Source organism: Somniosus microcephalus, unplaced genomic scaffold (assembly GCF_052327205.1).
Source record: "Somniosus microcephalus isolate GS21.2 unplaced genomic scaffold, FLI_Smic_1.0 scaffold1198, whole genome shotgun sequence".
Taxonomy (NCBI): domain Eukaryota; kingdom Metazoa; phylum Chordata; class Chondrichthyes; order Squaliformes; family Somniosidae; genus Somniosus; species Somniosus microcephalus.
Window position 1 is genome coordinate 1 of NW_028226385.1, and position 16891 is coordinate 16891.

Below are 16891 nucleotides of genomic sequence, written 5' to 3' on the forward strand. Positions count from 1 at the left end.
GTGTGTGTGTCGGGGTGTGTGTGTGTGTCGGGGTGTGTGTGTGTCGGGGTGTGTGTGTGTCGGGGGTGTGTGTGTGTGTCGGGGTGTGTGTGTGTGTCGGGGGTGTGTGTGTGTCGGGGGTGTGTGTGTGTCGGGGTGTGTGTGTGTGTCGGGGTGTGTGTGTGTGTCGGGGGTGTGTGTGTCGGGGGTGTGTGTGTCGGGGTGTGTGTGTCGGGGTGTGTGTGTGTCGGGGGTGTGTGTGTCGGGGTGTGTGTGTGTCGGGGTGTGTGTGTGTGTGTCGGGGGGTGTGTGTGTGTCGGGGGTGTGTGTGTGTGTCGGGGTGTGTGTGTGTGTCGGGGTGTGTGTGTGTGTGTCGGGGGGTGTGTGTGTCGGGGGGTGTGTGTGTGTCGGGGTGTGTGTGTGTGTCGGGGGTGTGTGTGTGTCGGGGGGTGTGTGTGTGTCGGGGTGTGTGTGTGTCGGGGTGTGTGTGTGTGTGTCGGGGTGGGTGTGTGTCGGGGTGTGTGTGTGTGTCGGGGTGTGTGTGTGTGTCGGGGTGTGTGTGTGTGTCGGGGGGTGTGTGTGTGTCGGGGGTGTGTGTGTGTCGGGGTGTGTGTGTGTCGGGGTGTGTGTGTGTGTCGGGGGGGTGTGTGTGTCGGGGGGTGTGTGTGTCGGGGTGTGTGTGTGTGTCGGGGGGTGTGTGTGTGTCGGGGGGTGTGTGTGTGTCGGGGTGTGTGTGTGTGTCGGGGTGTGTGTGTGTCGGGGTGTGTGTGTGTGTCGGGGTGTGTGTGTGTCGGGGTGTGTGTGTGTCGGGGGTGTGTGTGTGTCGGGGTGTGTGTGTGGTCGGGGTGTGTGTGTGTGTCGGGGTGTGTGTGTGTGTCGGGGTGTGTGTGTGTCGGGGTGTGTGTGTGTGTCGGGGTGGTGTGTGTGTGTCGGGGGGTGTGTGTGTCGGGGTGTGTGTGTGTGTGTCGGGGTGTGTGTGTGTGTCGGGGTGTGTGTGTGTGTCGGGGGTGTGTGTGTGTGTCGGGGGTGTGTGTGTGTCGGGGTGTGTGTCGGGGTGTGTGTGTGTGTGTCGGGGGGGTGTGTGTGTGTCGGGGTGTGTGTGTGTCGGGGTTGTGTGTGTGTCGGGGTGTGTGTGTGTCGGGGGTGTGTGTGTGTCGGGGTGTGTGTGTGTGTCGGGGGTGTGTGTGTGTGTCGGGGTGTGTGTGTGTGTCGGGGTGTGTGTGTGTGTCGGGGGTGTGTGTGTGTCGGGGGGTGTGTGTGTGTCGGGGTGTGTGTGTGTGTCGGGGTGTGTGTGTGTGTCGGGGTGTGTGTGTGTGTCGGGGGTGTGTGTGTGTCGGGGTGTGTGTGTGTGTCGGGGGTGTGTGTGTGTCGGGGTGTGTGTGTGTGTCGGGGGGTGTGTGTGTGTCGGGGGGGTGTGTGTGTGTCGGGGTGTGTGTGTGTGTCGGGGGTGTGTGTGTGTCGGGGTGTGTGTGTGTCGGGGGTGTGTGTGTGTCGGGGGTGTGTGTGTGTGTCGGGGTGTGTGTGTGTGTCGGGGTGTGTGTGTGTGTCGGGGTGTGTGTGTGTGTCGGGGTGTGTGTGTGTGTCGGGGGGTGTGTGTGTGTGTCGGGGGGGTGTGTGTGTGTCGGGGTGTGTGTGTGTGTCGGGGTGTGTGTGTGTGTCGGGGTGTGTGTGTGTGTCGGGGGGTGTGTGTGTGTCGGGGTGTGTGTGTGTGTCGGGGTGTGTGTGTGTGTCGGGGTGTGTGTGTGTCGGGGTGTGTGTGTGTGTCGGGGGGTGTGTGTGTGTCGGGGGTGTGTGTGTGTCGGGGGTGTGTGTGTGTCGGGGTGTGTGTGTGTGTCGGGGGGTGTGTGTGTGTCGGGGTGTGTGTGTGTCGGGGTGTGTGTGTGTGTCGGGGTGTGTGTGTGTCGGGGTGTGTGTGTGTGTGTCGGGGTGTGTGTGTGTGTCGGGTGTGTGTGTGTGTCGGGTGTGTGTGTGTGTCGGGGGGTGTGTGTGTGTCGGGGGTGTGTGTGTGTCGGGGTGTGTGTGTGTGTCGGGGTGTGTGTGTGTGTCGGGGTGGTGTGTGTGTGTCGGGGGGTGTGTGTGTGTCGGGGGGGGTGTGTGTGTCGGGGGGGGTGTGTGTCGGGGTGTGTGTGTGTCGGGGTGTGTGTGTGTGTCGGGGTGTGTGTGTGTCGGGGGGTGTGTGTGTGTCGGGGTGTGTGTGTGTGTCGGGTGTGTGTGTGTCGGGGGGTGTGTGTGTGTCGGGGTGTGTGTGTGTGTCGGGGTGTGTGTGTGTCGGGGTGTGTGTGTGTGTCGGGGTGTGTGTGTGTCGGGGTGTGTGTGTGTGTCGGGGTGTGTGTGTGTGTCGGGGTGTGTGTGTGTGTCGGGGTGGTGTGTGTGTGTCGGGGGGTGTGTGTGTGTCGGGGTGTGTGTGTGTCGGGGTGTGTGTGTGTCGGGGTGTGTGTGTGTCGGGGGGTGTGTGTGTCGGGGTGTGTGTGTGTGTCGGGGGGTGTGTGTGTCGGGGTGTGTGTGTGTGTGTCGGGGTGTGTGTGTGTGTCGGGGGGTGGGTGTGTCGGGGGTGGGTGTGTGTGTGTGTCGGGGTGTGTGTGTGTCGGGGTGTGTGTGTGTGTCGGGGGGTGGTGTGTGTGTCGGGGTGTGTGTGTGTGTCGGGGGGTGGGTGTGTGTGTCGGGGTGTGTGTGTGTCGGGGGGTGGGGGTGTGTGTGTGTGTCGGGGTGTGTGTGTGTCGGGGTGTGGTGTGTGTCGGGGGGGTGTGTGTGTCGGGGGTGTGTGTGTGTCGGGGGTGTGTGTGTGTCGGGGTGTGTGTGTGTGTCGGGGGGTGTGTGTGTCGGGGGGTGTGTGTGTCGGGGGGTGTGTGTGTGTCGGGGGTGTGTGTGTGTCGGGGGGTGTGTGTGTGTCGGGGTGTGTGTGTGTCGGGGTGTGTGTGTGTCGGGGTGTGTGTGTGTGTCGGGGTGTGTGTGTGTCGGGGTGTGTGTGTGTGTCGGGGTGTGTGTGTGTCGGGGGGTGTGTGTGTGTCGGGGTGTGTGTGTGTCGGGGGTGTGTGTGTGTCGGGGGGTGTGTGTGTGTCGGGGTGTGTGTGTGTCGGGGTGTGTGTGTGTCGGGGTGTGTGTGTGTGTCGGGGTGTGTGTGTGTGTCGGGGGGTGTGTGTGTGTCGGGGGGTGTGTGTGTGTCGGGGGTGTGTGTGTGTGTCGGGGGGTGTGTGTGTGTCGGGGGTGTGTGTGTGTGTCGGGGTGTGTGTGTGTCGGGGGGTGTGTGTGTGTCGGGTGTGTGTGTGTCGGGGGGTGTGTGTGTGTCGGGGGTGTGTGTGTGTCGGGGTGTGTGTGTGTGTCGGGGGGTGTGTGTGTGTGTCGGGGTGTGTGTGTGTGTCGGGGGTGTGTGTGTGTCGGGGTGTGTGTGTGTGTGTCGGGGTGTGTGTGTGTGTCGGGGTGTGTGTGTGTGTCGGGGTGTGTGTGTGTGTCGGGGTGTGTGTGTGTCGGGGTGTGTGTGTGTGTGTCGGGGTGTGTGTGTGTGTCGGGGGTGTGTGTGTGTGTCGGGGTGTGTGTGTGTGTCGGGGTGTGTGTGTGTGTCGGGGTGTGTGTGTGTGTCGGGGTGTGTGTGTGTCGGGGGTGTGTGTGTGTCGGGGTGTGTGTGTGTGTCGGGGGGTGTGTGTGTCGGGGGGTGTGTGTGTCGGGGGGTGTGTGTGTCGGGGTGTGTGTGTGTCGGGGGGTGTGTGTGTCGGGGTGTGTGTGTGTCGGGGTGTGTGTGTGTGTCGGGGGGTGTGTGTGTCGGGGGTGTGTGTGTGTCGGGGTGTGTGTGTGTCGGGGTGTGTGTGTGTGTCGGGGGGGGTGTGTGTCGGGGTGTGTGTGTGTGTCGGGGGGTGTGTGTGTCGGGGGGGTGTGTGTGTCGGGGGGTGTGTGTGTGTCGGGGTGTGTGTGTGTCGGGGTGTGTGTGTGTGTCGGGGGGGTGTGTGTGTCGGGGGGTGTGTGTGTCGGGGTGTGTGTGTGTGTCGGGGGGTGTGTGTGTGTCGGGGGGTGTGTGTGTGTCGGGGTGTGTGTGTGTCGGGGTGTGTGTGTTTGTCGGGGTGTGTGTGTGTGTCGGGGTGTGTGTGTGTCGGGGTGTGTGTGTGTGTCGGGGGGTGTGTGTGTGTCGGGGGGTGTGTGTGTGTCGGGGTGTGTGTGTTTGTCGGGGTGTGTGTGTGTGTCGGGGGGTGTGTGTGTCGGGGGGTGTGTGTGTGTGTCGGGGTGTGGTGTGTGTGTCGGGGGTGTGTGTGTCGGGGTGTGTGTGTGTGTGTCGGGGTGTGTGTGTGTGTCGGGGGGTGTGTGTGTGTCGGGGGGTGTGTGTGTCGGGGGGTGTGTGTGTGTCGGGGTGTGTGTCGGGGTGTGTGTGTGTGTGTCGGGGGGTGTGTGTGTGTCGGGGGGTGTGTGTGTGTGTCGGGGTGTGTGTGTGTGTGTCGGGGTGTGTGTGTGTGTGTCGGGGGGTGTGTGTGTGTCGGGGTGTGTGTGTGTCGGGGTGTGTGTGTGTCGGGGTGTGTGTGTGTCGGGGGGTGTGTGTGTCGGGGTGTGTGTGTGTGTCGGGGGGTGTGTGTGTGTGTCGGGGTGTGTGTGTGTGTCGGGGGGTGTGTGTGTGTCGGGGTGTGTGTGTGTCGGGGTGTGTGTGTGTCGGGGTGTGTGTGTGTCGGGGGTGTGTGTGTCGGGGTGTGTGTGTGTGTCGGGGGGTGTGTGTGTCGGGGTGTGTGTGTGTGTGTCGGGGTGTGTGTGTGTGTCGGGGGGTGGTGTGTCGGGGGTGGGTGTGTGTGTGTGTCGGGTGTGTGTGTGTCGGGGTGTGTGTGTGTGTCGGGGGGTGGGTGTGTGTGTCGGGGTGTGTGTGTGTGTCGGGGGGTGGGTGTGTGTGTCGGGGTGTGTGTGTGTCGGGGGGTGGGGGTGTGTGTGTGTGTCGGGGTGTGTGTGTGTCGGGGTGTGTGTGTGTGTCGGGGGGTGTGTGTGTGTCGGGGGTGTGTGTGTGTCGGGGTGTGTGTGTGTCGGGGTGTGTGTGTGTGTCGGGGTGTGTGTGTGTGTCGGGGTGTGTGTGTGTGTCGGGGTGTGTGTGTGTCGCGGTGTGCGTGTCGGGGTGTGTGTGTGTCGGGGGGTGTGTGTGTGTCGGGGTGTGTGTGTGTCGGGGGGTGTGTGTGTGTCGGGGTGTGTGTGTGTGTCGGGGGGTGTGTGTGTGTCGGGGGTGTGTGTGTGTCGGGGGGTGTGTGTGTCGGGGGGTGTGTGTGTGTCGGGGGGGGTGTGTGTCGGGGGGTGTGTGTGTGTCGGGGTGTGTGTGTGTGTCGGGGGTGTGTGTGTGTCGGGGGGTGTGTGTGTCGGGGTGTGTGTGTGTCGGGGGGTGTGTGTGTGTCGGGGGGTGTGTGTGTGTCGGGGGTGTGTGTGTGTCGGGGTGTGTGTGTGTGTCGGGGTGTGTGTGTGTCGGGGTGTGTGTGTGTCGGGGTGTGTGTGTGTGTCGGGGTGTGTGTGTGTATGTCGGGGGGTGTGTGTGTGTCGGGGTGTGTGTGTGTCGGGGTGTGTGTGTGTCGGGGGGTGTGTGTGTGTCGGGGGGGTGTGTGTGTGTCGGGGGTGTGTGTGTGTCGGGGTGTGTGTGTGTGTCGGGGTGTGTGTGTGTCGGGGTGTGTGTGTGTCGGGGTGTGTTGTGTGTGTCGGGGTGTGTGTGTGTGTCGGGGGGTGTGTGTGTGTCGGGGTGTGTGTGTGTGTCGGGGTGTGTGTGTGTCGCGGGGTGTGTGTATGTCGGGGTGTGTGTGTCGGGGGGTGTGTGTGTGTGTCGGGGGTGTGTGTGTGTGTCGGGGTGTGTGTGTGTCGGGGTGTGTGTGTGTCGGGGTGTGTGTGTGTCGGGGTGTGTGTGTGTGTCGGGGTGTGTGTGTGTCGGGGTGTGTGTGTGTGTCGGGGGGTGTGTGTGTGTCGGGGTGTGTGTGTGTCGGGGTGTGTGTGTGTGTCGGGGTGTGTGTGTGTGTCGGGGTGTGTGTTTGTGTCGGGGTGTGTGTGTGTGTCGGGGTGTGTGTGTCGGGGGGTGTGTGTGTGTGTCGGGGTGTGTGTGTGTCGGGGTGTGTGTGTGTCGGGGTGTGTGTGTCGGGGTGTGTGTGTGTCGGGGTGTGTGTGTGTGTCGGGGGTGTGTGTGTGTCGGGGTGTGTGTGTGTGTCGGGGTGTGTGTGTGTCGGGGTGTGTGTGTGTCGGTGGGTGTGTGTGTGTCGGGGTGTGTGTGTGTGTGTCGGGGTGTGTGTGTGTCGGGGGTGTGTGTGTGTGTGTCGGGGTGTGTGTGTGTGTGTCGGGTGTGTGTGTGTGTGTCGGGGGGTGTGTGTGTCGGGGTGTGTGTGTGTCGGGGTGTGTGTGTGTGTCGGGGTGTGTGTGTGTCGGGGTGTGTGTGTGTCGGTGGGTGTGTGTGTGTCGGGGTGTGTGTGTGTGTCGGGGTGTGTGTGTGTCGGGGTGTGTGTGTGTCGGTGGGTGTGTGTGTGTCGGGGTGTGTGTGTGTGTGTCGGGGTGTGTGTGTGTCGGGGGTGTGTGTGTGTGTGTCGGGGTGTGTGTGTGTGTGTCGGGTGTGTGTGTGTGTGTCGGGGGGTGTGTGTGTCGGGGTGTGTGTGTGTCGGGTGTGTGTGTGTGTGTCGGGGGGTGTGTGTGTGTGTCGGGGTGTGTGTGTGTGTCGGGGTGTGTGTGTGTGTCGGGGGTGTGTGTGTGTCGGGGTGTGTGTGTGTGTCGGGGTGTGTGTGTGTGTGTCGGGGGGTGTGTGTGTGTCGGGGTGTGTGTGTGTGTCGGGGTGTGTGTGTGTGTCGGGGTGTGTGTGTGTGTCGGGGTGTGTGTGTGTCGGGGTGTGTGTGTGTGTCGGGGTGTGTGTGTGTGTCGGGGTGTGTGTGTAACATATACACTCACAATAAAGAAGGCGTAAACCGGGCAGTTAGTAAACTAAACAATATTTTTGATAATTTGGCAACAAATGCAAACTTGAAAGCTCGCAAGAACAAACCCAAAACAAAAAACTATGAAAAATGGTTTGACCATGATTGCCATAACATGAGGAAAAAACTTAGAAAAATATCAAACCAAAAACACAGACATCCAGAAAACGAGGAACTACGCCTTACTTATTGTCAGACACTAACACAATACAGAAACACACTCAGAACCAAAAAAGAGCAATTTATTAAGAATACACTCAGCTCCATGGAGGAATCCATAGATTCCAATTGTTTCTGGGACAACTTGAAAACACTACACAAAAAACAACACGACGATTTGTCCATTCAAAATGGGGACACATGGGTAAACCACTTTGAAAAATTATACCAGAAAAACACACTAAAACCAGAGCAACACCAAATACGCAAAAAACTAGAAAAGCTTGAAATGGCCATAAAAGATAACCAAAACCCGCTAGACGCCATAATAACAGAAAAAGAACTTCTTGAAAAACTCAAGGACCTGCGACCAGGAAAAGCTTGCGGGACAGACGGCATACTAAACGAGATGATTAAACACGCAGACGACAAACTGAAACTGGCTATCCTAAAACTCTTCAACTTGGTTCTGAGTGTCGGTTATTTCCCTGACATCTGGAACAAAGGACTCATAACACCCATATACAAAAGTGGGGACAAAATCGACCCAAACAACTATCGAGGCATCTGTGTAAACAGTAACCTGGGGAAGGTATTCTGTAGCATCATAAACAAAAGACTTATAAACTTCCTTGAAGAGCACAATGTCTTGAGTAAAAGCCAAATTGGATTCCTGCCAAACTATAGAACATCCGATCATATCTTCACCCTACAGACCCTAATTGACAAACACGTTCACCATAACAAAAGCAAAATCTACGCATGCTTTGTAGATTTCCAGAAGGCTTTCGACTCCATCTGGCATGACGGTTTATTCCTGAAACTTATCGAAAGCGGGGTAGGAGGGAAAACATATGATGTAATTAAATCAATGTATACAAACAATAAATGTGCAGTTAAAATTGGAGACAAACAAACAAAATACTTCCCACAGGGGCGGGGGGTGACGCAGGGCTCGCCAATCTCACCGACACTCTTTAATATTTACATTAATGGATTGGCAAAACTACTTGAACAATCTACAGCACCCGGCCTCACCCTATATGAATCCAAGGTTAAATTCCTCCTCTATGCCGACGACCTGGTTCTGCTGTCACCAACTAAGGAGGGTCTACAGCAGAACCTGGACCTGCTGGAGTCGTACTGCCAGACTTGGGCCCTGACAATAAATCCCCAAAAAACCAAAGTCCTTGTGTTCCAGCAAAGATCCAAACAACATGGACCCACAATAAATTTCACAGTAGGAACAACCAAAATTGAACAAACCACTCACTACACATACTTGGGCTTAAAAATCAGTTCTACGGGAAACTTCAAACTGGCTGTGAATGAACTGAAAGAGAAAGCAAGAAGGGCTTTCTATGCCATCAAAAAATCAATCCAAATAGAAATCCCAATTAGCATTTGGCTCAAAATTTTCAAATCAGTAATTGAACCAATTGCACTCTATGGCAGTGAGGTCTGGGGACCACTAACACAACAAGATTTTGAAAAATGGGACAAACACCCAATTGAGATCCTACATGCGGAATTCTGTAAAAGTATCCTCCGGACTCAAAGGAAAACAGTAAACAACGCATGCAGGGCGGAACTAGGCCAATACCCATTAATAATCACTATCCAAAAAAGAGCCACCAAATTTTGGAATCACCTACAAATGAGCAACCCCCAATGCTATCACTACGACGCCCTGAAATGCCAAGAGCTGACCATAAAGAAGAATACCCTCAGTCAACTAGTCCTGGGACTCACTAAAGTAACTAATAACAATACTAACAATAACCAGTCCCAGGACAGTGACAGGGTAACACAAAGAATTCGACCCAACACAATCGTCGCTAACCAAAAGGAAAAATATCTGTCATATTGGGCAGAAACAACAAAAACCCAAAGCAAACTCAATTGCTACTTGGCCCTAAACAGACAATACAACATAGCTGATTACCTGACCATGGTAAAGGATAACAAACTGAGAAGAACCTTGACAAGGTACAGACTTAGCGAACATAGCCTAGCGATCGAAAAAGGCAGACACGGGCAGACCAGGCTGCCAAGAGAAGACAGGATATGCTCTCACTGCAGTCAGGGAGTAGTTGAGACAGAGATGCACTTCCTCACAGCCTGTGGAAAATATCAGGGCATCAGAGAGAATTCCTACCAAAAATTCTCACAAATATGCCCTGAATTCAGAAATCTGACTGACAACCAAAAACTCCCATTCCTACTGGGGGAGGAGAGAAGCTGTGTAACACTGGCGGCACACTATGTTACAGCTTGCCATGAACAGAGGGACAACCAGTAAACTAAGACAAGATTATATATAAACAAGACGAATGTATATTTATAAACTCAGGGATATACCTGTTTATACACTGTATGAATGGAACCGCGTTTATGTGTTCAACCATAAATGTATTTTGATGCTTTGGCAACATAAGATGTACCTTATCATGCCAATAAAGCGATTTGTATTGTATTATTGTATTGTGTGTGTGTCGGGGGGTGTGTGTGTGTCGGGGGGTGTGTGTGTGTGTCGGGTGTGTGTGTGTGTCGGGGTGTGTGTGTGTCGGGGTGTGTGTGTGTCGGGGGGTGTGTGTGTGTCGGGGTGTGTGTGTGTGTCGGGGTGTGTGTGTGTGTCGGGGTGTGTGTGTGTGTCGGGGTGTGTGTGTGTCGGGGTGTGTGTGTGTGTCGGGGTGTGTGTGTGTGTCGGGGTGTGTGTGTGTGTCGGGGTGTGTGTGTGTGTCGGGGTGTGTGTGTGTGTCGGGGGGGTGTGTGTGTGTCGGGGGGTGTGTGTGTGTCGGGGTGTGTGTGTGTGTCGGGGTGTGTGTGTGTCGGGGTGTGTGTGTGTGTCGGGGTGTGTGTGTGTGTCGGGGTGTGTGTGTGTGTCGGGGTGTGTGTGTGTGTCGGGGTGTGTGTGTGTGTCGGGGGGTGTGTGTGTGTCGGGGTGTGTGTGTGTGTCGGGGTGTGTGTGTGTGTCGGGGTGTGTGTGTGTGTCGGGGTGTGTGTGTGTGTCGGGGTGTGTGTGTGTGTCGGGGTGTGTGTGTGTGTCGGGGTGTGTGTGTGTGTCGGGGGGTGTGTGTGTGTCGGGGTGTGTGTGTGTGTCGGGGGGTGTGTGTGTGTGTCGGGGGGGGTGTGTGTGTGTCGGGGTGTGTGTGTGTGTCGGGGGGTGTGTGTGTCGGGGTGTGTGTGTGTCGGGGTGTGTGTGTGTGTCGGGGTGTGTGTGTGTGTCGGGGTGTGTGTGTGTGTCGGGGTGTGTGTGTGTGTCGGGGTGTGTGTGTGAGTCGGGGGGTGTGTGTGTGTGTCGGGGGGGTGTGTGTGTGTCGGGGTGTGTGTGTGTGTCGGGGTATGTGTGTGTGTCGGGGTGTGTGTGTGTGTCGGGGGGTGTGTGTGTGTCGGGGTGTGTGTGTGTGTCGGGGTGTGTGTGTGTGTCGGGGTGTGTGTGTGTGTCGGGGTGTGTGTGTGTGTCGGGGGGTGTGTGTGTGTCGGGGGGTGTGTGTGTGTCGGGGGGTGTGTGTGTGTCGGGGTGTGTGTGTGTGTCGGGGGGTGTGTGTGTGTCGGGGTGTGTGTGTGTCGGGGTGTGTGTGTGTGTGTCAGGGTGTGTGTGTGTGTCGGGGTGTGTGTGTGTGTCGGGTGTGTGTGTGTCGGGGGGTGTGTGTGTGTCGGGGTGTGTGTGTGTGTCGGGGTGTGTGTGTGTGTCGGGGTGTGTGTGTGTCGGGGTGTGTGTGTGTGTCGGGGTGTGTGTGTGTCGGGGTGTGTGTGTGTGTCGGGGTGTGTGTGTGTGTCGGGGTGTGTGTGTGTGTCGGGGTGGTGTGTGTGTGTCGGGGGGTGTGTGTGTGTCGGGGTGTGTGTGTCGGGGTGTGTGTGTGTGTCGGGGTGTGTGTGTCGGGGTGTGTGTGTGTGTCGGGGTGTGTGTGTCGGGGTGTGTGTGTGTGTCGGGGTGTGTGTGTGTGTCGGGGTGGTGTGTGTGTGTCGGGGGGTGTGTGTGTGTCGGGGGGTGTGTGTGTGTCGGGGTGTGTGCGTGTGTCGGATGTGTGCGTGTGTCGGTGTGTGCGTGTGTCGGGGTGTGTGCGTGTGTCGGGGTGTGTGTGTGTGTCGGGGTGTGTGTGTGTGTCGGGGGGTGTGTGTGTGTCGGGGTGTGTGTGTGTGTCGGGGTGTGTGTGTGTGTCGGGGTGTGTGTGTGTGTCGGGGTGTGTGTGTGTCGGGGGGTGTGTGTGTGTCGGGGGGTGTGTGTGTGTCGGGGTGTGTGTGTGTGTCGGGGGGTGTGTGTGTCGGGGGGTGTGTGTGTGTCGGGGGGTGTGTGTGTGTCGGGGGGTGTGTGTGTGTCGGTGTGTGTGTGTGTGTCGGGGTGTGTGTGTGTCGGGGTGTGTGTGTGTGTCGGGGTGTGTGTGTGTGTGTCGGGGGGTGTGTGTGTGTCGGGGTGTGTGTGTGTGTCGGGGTGTGTGTGTGTGTCGGGGGGTGTGTGTGTGTCGGGGTGTGTGTGTGTGTCGGGGTGTGTGTGTGTGTCGGGGGGTGTGTGTGTGTCGGGGTGTGTGTGTGTGTCGGGGGGTGTGTGTGTGTCGGGGTGTGTGTGTGTGTCGGGGTGTGTGTGTGTCGGTGTGTGTGTGTGTCGGGGTGTGTGTGTGTCGGGGGGTGTGTGTGTGTCGGGGGGTGTGTGTGTGTCGGGGTGTGTGTGTGTGTCGGGGTGTGTGTGTGTGTCGGGGGGTGTGTGTGTGTCGGGGTGTGTGTGTGTCGGGGGGTGTGTGTGTGTCGGGGTGTGTGTGTGTGTCGGTGTGTGTGTGTGTCGGGGGGTGTGTGTGTGTCGGGGGGTGTGTGTGTGTCGGGGGGTTGTGTGTGTGTCGGGGTGTGTGTGTGTCGGGGTGTGTGTGTGTCGGGGGGTGTGTGTGTGTCGGGGGGTTGTGTGTGTGTCGGGGTGTGTGTGTGTCGGGGTGTGTGTGTGTGTGTCGGGGGGTGTGTGTTTGTCGGGGTGTGTGTGTGTGTCGGGGTGTGTGTGTGTGTCGGGGGGTGTGTGTGTCGGTGTGTGTGTGTGTCGGTGTGTGTGTGTGTGTCGGTGTGTGTGTGTGTCGGGGGGTGTGTGTGTGTCGGGGTGTGTGTCTGTGTGTCGGGGGGTGTCTGTGTGTCGGGGGGTGTGTGTGTGTCGGGGTGTGTGTGTGTGTCGGGGTGTGTGTGTGTGTCGGGGTGTGTGTCTGTGTGTCGGTGTGTGTGTGTGTGTCGGGGGGTGTGTGTGTGTCGGGGTGTGTGTGTGTCGGGGTGTGTGTGTGTCGGGGCGTGTGTGTGTGTCGGGGGTGTGTGTTTGTCGGGGTGTGTGTGTGTGTCGGGGTGTGTGTGTGTGTCGGGGGTGTGTGTGTCGGGGTGTGCGTGTGTCGGGGGGGTGTGTGTGTGTCGGGGTGTGTGTGTGTCGGGGTGTGTGTGTGTCGGGGTGTGTGTGTGTGTCGGGGTGTGTGTGTGTCGGGGGGTGTGTGTGTCGGGGTGTGTGTGTGTCGGGGGGTGTGTGTGTCGGGGGGTGTGTGTGTGTGTCGGTGTGTGTGTGTGTCGGGGTGTGTGTGTGTCGGGGTGTGTGTGTGTGTCGGGGGGTGTGTGTGTGTCGGGGGGTGTGTGTGTGTCGGGGTGTGTGTGTGTGTCGGGGGGGGTGTGTGTGTCGGGGTGTGTGTGTGTCGGGGTGTGTGTGTGTGTCGGGGTGTGTGTGTGTCGGGGTGTGTGTGTGTGTCGGGGTGTGTGTGTCGGGGGGTGTGTGTGTGTGTCGGGGTGTGTGTGTGTCGGGGTGTGTGTGTGTGTCGGGGGGTGTGTGTGTGTGTCGGGGGGAGTGTGTGTGTCGGGGGGGTGTGTGTGTGTCGGGGTGTGTGTGTGTGTCGGGGTGTGTGTGTGTGTCGGGGTGTGTGTGTGTGTCGGGGTGTGTGTGTGTCGGTGTGTGTGTGTGTGTCGGGGTGTGTGTGTGTCGGGGTGTGTGTGTGTGTCGGGGTGTGTGTGTGTGTCGGGGTGTGTGTGTGTCGGGGTGTGTGTGTGTGTCGGGGGGTGTGTGTGTGTCGGGGGGGTGTGTGTGTGTCGGGGTGTGTGTGTGTGTCGGGGTGTGTGTGTGTGTCGGGGTGTGTGTGTGTGTCGGGGTGTGTGTGTGTCGGGGTGTGTGTGTGTGTCGGGGGGTGTGTGTGTGTCGGGGGGGTGTGTGTGTGTCGGGGTGTGTGTGTGTGTCGGGGGGTGTGTGTGTGTCGGGGTGTGTGTGTGTGTCGGGGGGTGTGTGTGTGTCGGGGGGTGTGTGTGTGTCGGGGGGTGTGTGTGTGTCGGGGGGTGTGTGTGTGTCGGGGGGTGTGTGTGTGTCGGGGTGTGTGTGTGTGTCGGGGTGTGTGCGTGTGTCGGTGTGTGCGTGTGTCGGGGTGTGTGCGTGTGTCGGGGGGTGTGCGTCTGTCGGGGTGTGTGTGTCGGGGGGGGTGTGTGTGTCGGGGTGTGTGTGTGTCGGGGTGTGTGTCTGTGTGTCGGGGGGTGTGTGTGTGTCGGGGTGTGGTGTGTGTCGGTGTGTGTGTGTGTGTCGGGGGGTGTGTGTGTGTCGGGGCGTGTGTGTGTCGGGGGGTGTGTGTGTCGGTGTGTGTGTGTGTCGGGGGGTGTGTGTGTCGGTGTGTGTGTGTGTCGGGGGGTGTGTGTGTGTCGGGGTGTGTGTGTGTCGGGGGGTGTGTGTGTCGGTGTGTGTGTGTGTCGGGGGGTGTGTGTGTGTCGGGGGGTGTCTGTGTGTCGGGGTGTGTGTGTGTGTCGGGGTGCGTGTGTGTGTCGGGGTGTGTGTGTGTCGGGGTGTGTGTGTGTCGGGGTGTGTGTGTGTGTCGGGGTGTGTGTGTGTGTCGGTGTGTGTGTGTGTGTCGGGGGGTGTGTGTGTCGGGGTGTGTGTGTGTGTCGGTGTGTGTGTGTGTGTCGGGGTGTGTGTGTGTGTCGGGGTGTGTGTGTGTCGGGGTGTGTGTGTGTGTCGGGGTGTGTGTGTGTGTCGGGGGGGGTGTGTGTGTCGGGGGTGTGTGTGTGTCGGGGGGTGTGTGTGTGTGTCGGGGTGTGTGTGTGTCGGGGGTGTGTGTGTGTCGGGGGGTGTGTGTGTGTGTCGGGGTGTGTGTGTGTGTCGGTGTGTGTGTGTGTCGGGGGGTGTGTGTGTGTGTCGGGGTGTGTGTGTGTCGGGGGTGTGTGTGTGTCGGGGGGTGTGTGTGTGTGTCAGGGTGCGTGTGTGTGTCGGGGTGTGTGTGTGTCGGGGTGTGTGTGTGTGTCGGGGTGTGTGTGTGTGTCGGGGTGTGTGTGTCGGGGTGTGTGTGTGTGTCGGTGTGTGTGTGTGTCGGGGGGTGTGTGTGTGTCGGGGGTTGTGTGTGTGTCGGGGGGTGTGTGTGTGTCGGGGTGTGTGTGTGTGTCGGGGGGGGTGTGTGTCGGTGTGTGTGTGTGTCGGGGGGTGTGTGTGTGTGTCGGGGGGTGTGTGTGTGTCGGGGGGGTGTGTGTGTGTCGGGGGTGTGTGTTTGTCGGGGTGTGTGTGTGTGTCGGGGGGGGTGTGTGTCGGTGTGTGTGTGTGTCGGGGGGTGTGTGTGTGTGTCGGGGTGTGTGTGTGTGTCGGGGGGTGTGTGTGTGTCGGGGGGGTGTGTGTGTGTCGGGGTGTGTGTGTGTGTCGGGGGGTGTGTGTGTGTCGGGGGGTGTGTGTGTGTGTCGGGGGGTGTGTGTGTGTCGGGGTGTGTGCGTGTGTCGGGGTGTGTGCGTGTGTCGGGGTGTGTGCGTGTGTCGGGGGGTGTGTGTGTGTCGGGGTGTGTGTGTCGGGGGGGGTGTGTGTCGGGGGGTGTGTGTGTGTCGGTGTGTGTGTGTGTCGGGGTGTGTGTGTGTGTCGGGGTGGTGTGTGTGTGTCGGGGGGTGTGTGTGTGTCGGGGGGTGTGTGTGTGTCGGGGGGTGTGTGTGTGTCGGGGTGTGTGTGTGTGTCGGTGTGTGTGTGTGTGTCGGGGGGTGTGTGTGTCGGGGTGTGTGTGTGTGTCGGGGGGTGTGTGTGTGTCGGGGGGTGTGTGTGTGTCGGGGTGTGTGTCTGTGTGTCGGGGGGTGTCTGTGTGTCGGGGTGTGTGTCTGTGTGTCGGGGTGTGTGTCTGTGTGTCGGGGGGTGTCTGTGTCGGTGTGTGTGTGTGTGTCGGGGGGTGTGTGTGTGTCGGGGGGTGTGTGTGTGTCGGGGCGTGTGTGTGTGTCGGGGGGGTGTGTTTGTCGGGGTGTGTGTGTGTGTCGGGGTGTGTGTGTGTCGGGGGGTGTGTGTGTCGGTGTGTGTGTGTGTCGGGGGTTGTGTGTGTGTCGGTGTGTGTGTGTGTCGGGGGGTGTGTGTGTGTCGGGGTGTGTGTGTGTGTGTCGGGGGGTGTCTGTGTGTCGGGGTGCGTGTGTGTGTCGGGGTGCGTGTGTGTGTCGGGGTGTGTGTGTGTCGGGGGGTGTGTGTGTGTCGGGGTGTGTGTGTGTGTCGGTGTGTGTGTGTGTGTCGGGGGGTGTGTGTGTCGGGGTGTGTGTGTGTGTCGGTGTGTGTGTGTGTGTCGGGGTGTGTGTGTGTGTCGGGGGGTGTGTGTGTGTCGGGGGGTGTGTGTGTGTCGGGGTGTGTGTGTGTGTGTCGGGGTGTGTGTGTGTGTCGGGGGCTGTGTGTGTGTCGGGGGCTGTGTGTGTGTCGGGGGGTGTGTGTGTGTCGGGGGGTGTGTGTGTGTCGGTGTGTGTGTGTGTGTCGGGGTGTGTGTGTGTGTCGGGGGCTGTGTGTGTGTCGGGGGCTGTGTGTGTGTCGGGGGGTGTGTGTGTGTCGGGGTGTGTGTGTGTCGGGGGGTGTGTGTGTGTCGGGGGCTGTGTGTGTGTCGGGGGGTGTGTGTGTGTCGGGGGGTGTGTGTGTGTCGGTGTGTGTGTGTGTGTCGGGGTGTGTGTGTGTGTCGGGGGCTGTGTGTGTGTCGGGGGCTGTGTGTGTGTCGGGGGCTGTGTGTGTGTCGGGGGGTGTGTGTGTGTCGGGGTGTGTGTGTGTCGGGGGGTGTGTGTGTGTCGGGGCGTGTGTGTGTGTCGGGGGTGTGTGTGTCGGTGTGTGTGTGTGTCGGGGGTTGTGTGTGTGTCGGTGTGTGTGTGTGTCGGGGTGTGTGTGTGTGTCGGGGGGTGTGTGTGTGTCGGGGGGTGTGTGTGTGTCGGGGGTTGTGTGTGTGTCGGTGTGTGTGTGTGTCGGGGGTTGTGTGTGTGTCGGTGTGTGTGTGTGTCGGGGGTTGTGTGTGTGTCGGTGTGTGTGTGTGTCGGGGTGTGTGTGTGTGTCGGGGTGTGTGTGTGTGTCGGGGGGTGTGTGTGTGTCGGGGTGTGTGTGTGTCGGGGTGCGTGTGTGTGTCGGGGTGCGTGTGTGTGTCGGGGTCGGGGTGTGTGTGTGTCGGGGTGTGTGTGTGTGTCGGGGGTGTGTGTGTGTGTCGGGGTGTGTGTGTGTCGGGGTGTGTGTGTCTCGGGGTGTGTGTGTGTGTCGGGGTGTGTGTGTGTGTCGGGGTGTGTGTGTGTGTCGGGGGTGGGTGTGTCGGGGTGTGTGTGTGTGTCGGGGGGTGTGTGTGTGTGTCGGGGGGTGTGTGTGTGTCGGGGGGGTGTGTGTGTGTCGGGGTGTGTGTGTGTGTCGGTGTGTGTGTGTGTCGGTGTGTGTGTGTGTGTCGGGGGGTGTGTGTGTGTCGGGGCGTGTGTGTGTGTCGGGGCGTGTGTGTGTGTCGGGGCGTGTGTGTGTGTCGGGGCGTGTGTGTGTGTCGGGGGGTGTGTGTGTCGGGGTGTGTGTGTGTGTCGGTGTGTGTGTGTGTCGGGGGGTGTGTGTGTGTCGGGGCGTGTGTGTGTGTCGGGGCGTGTGTGTGTGTCGGGGCGTGTGTGTGTGTCGGGGGGTGTGTGTGTCGGGGGGTGTGTGTGTG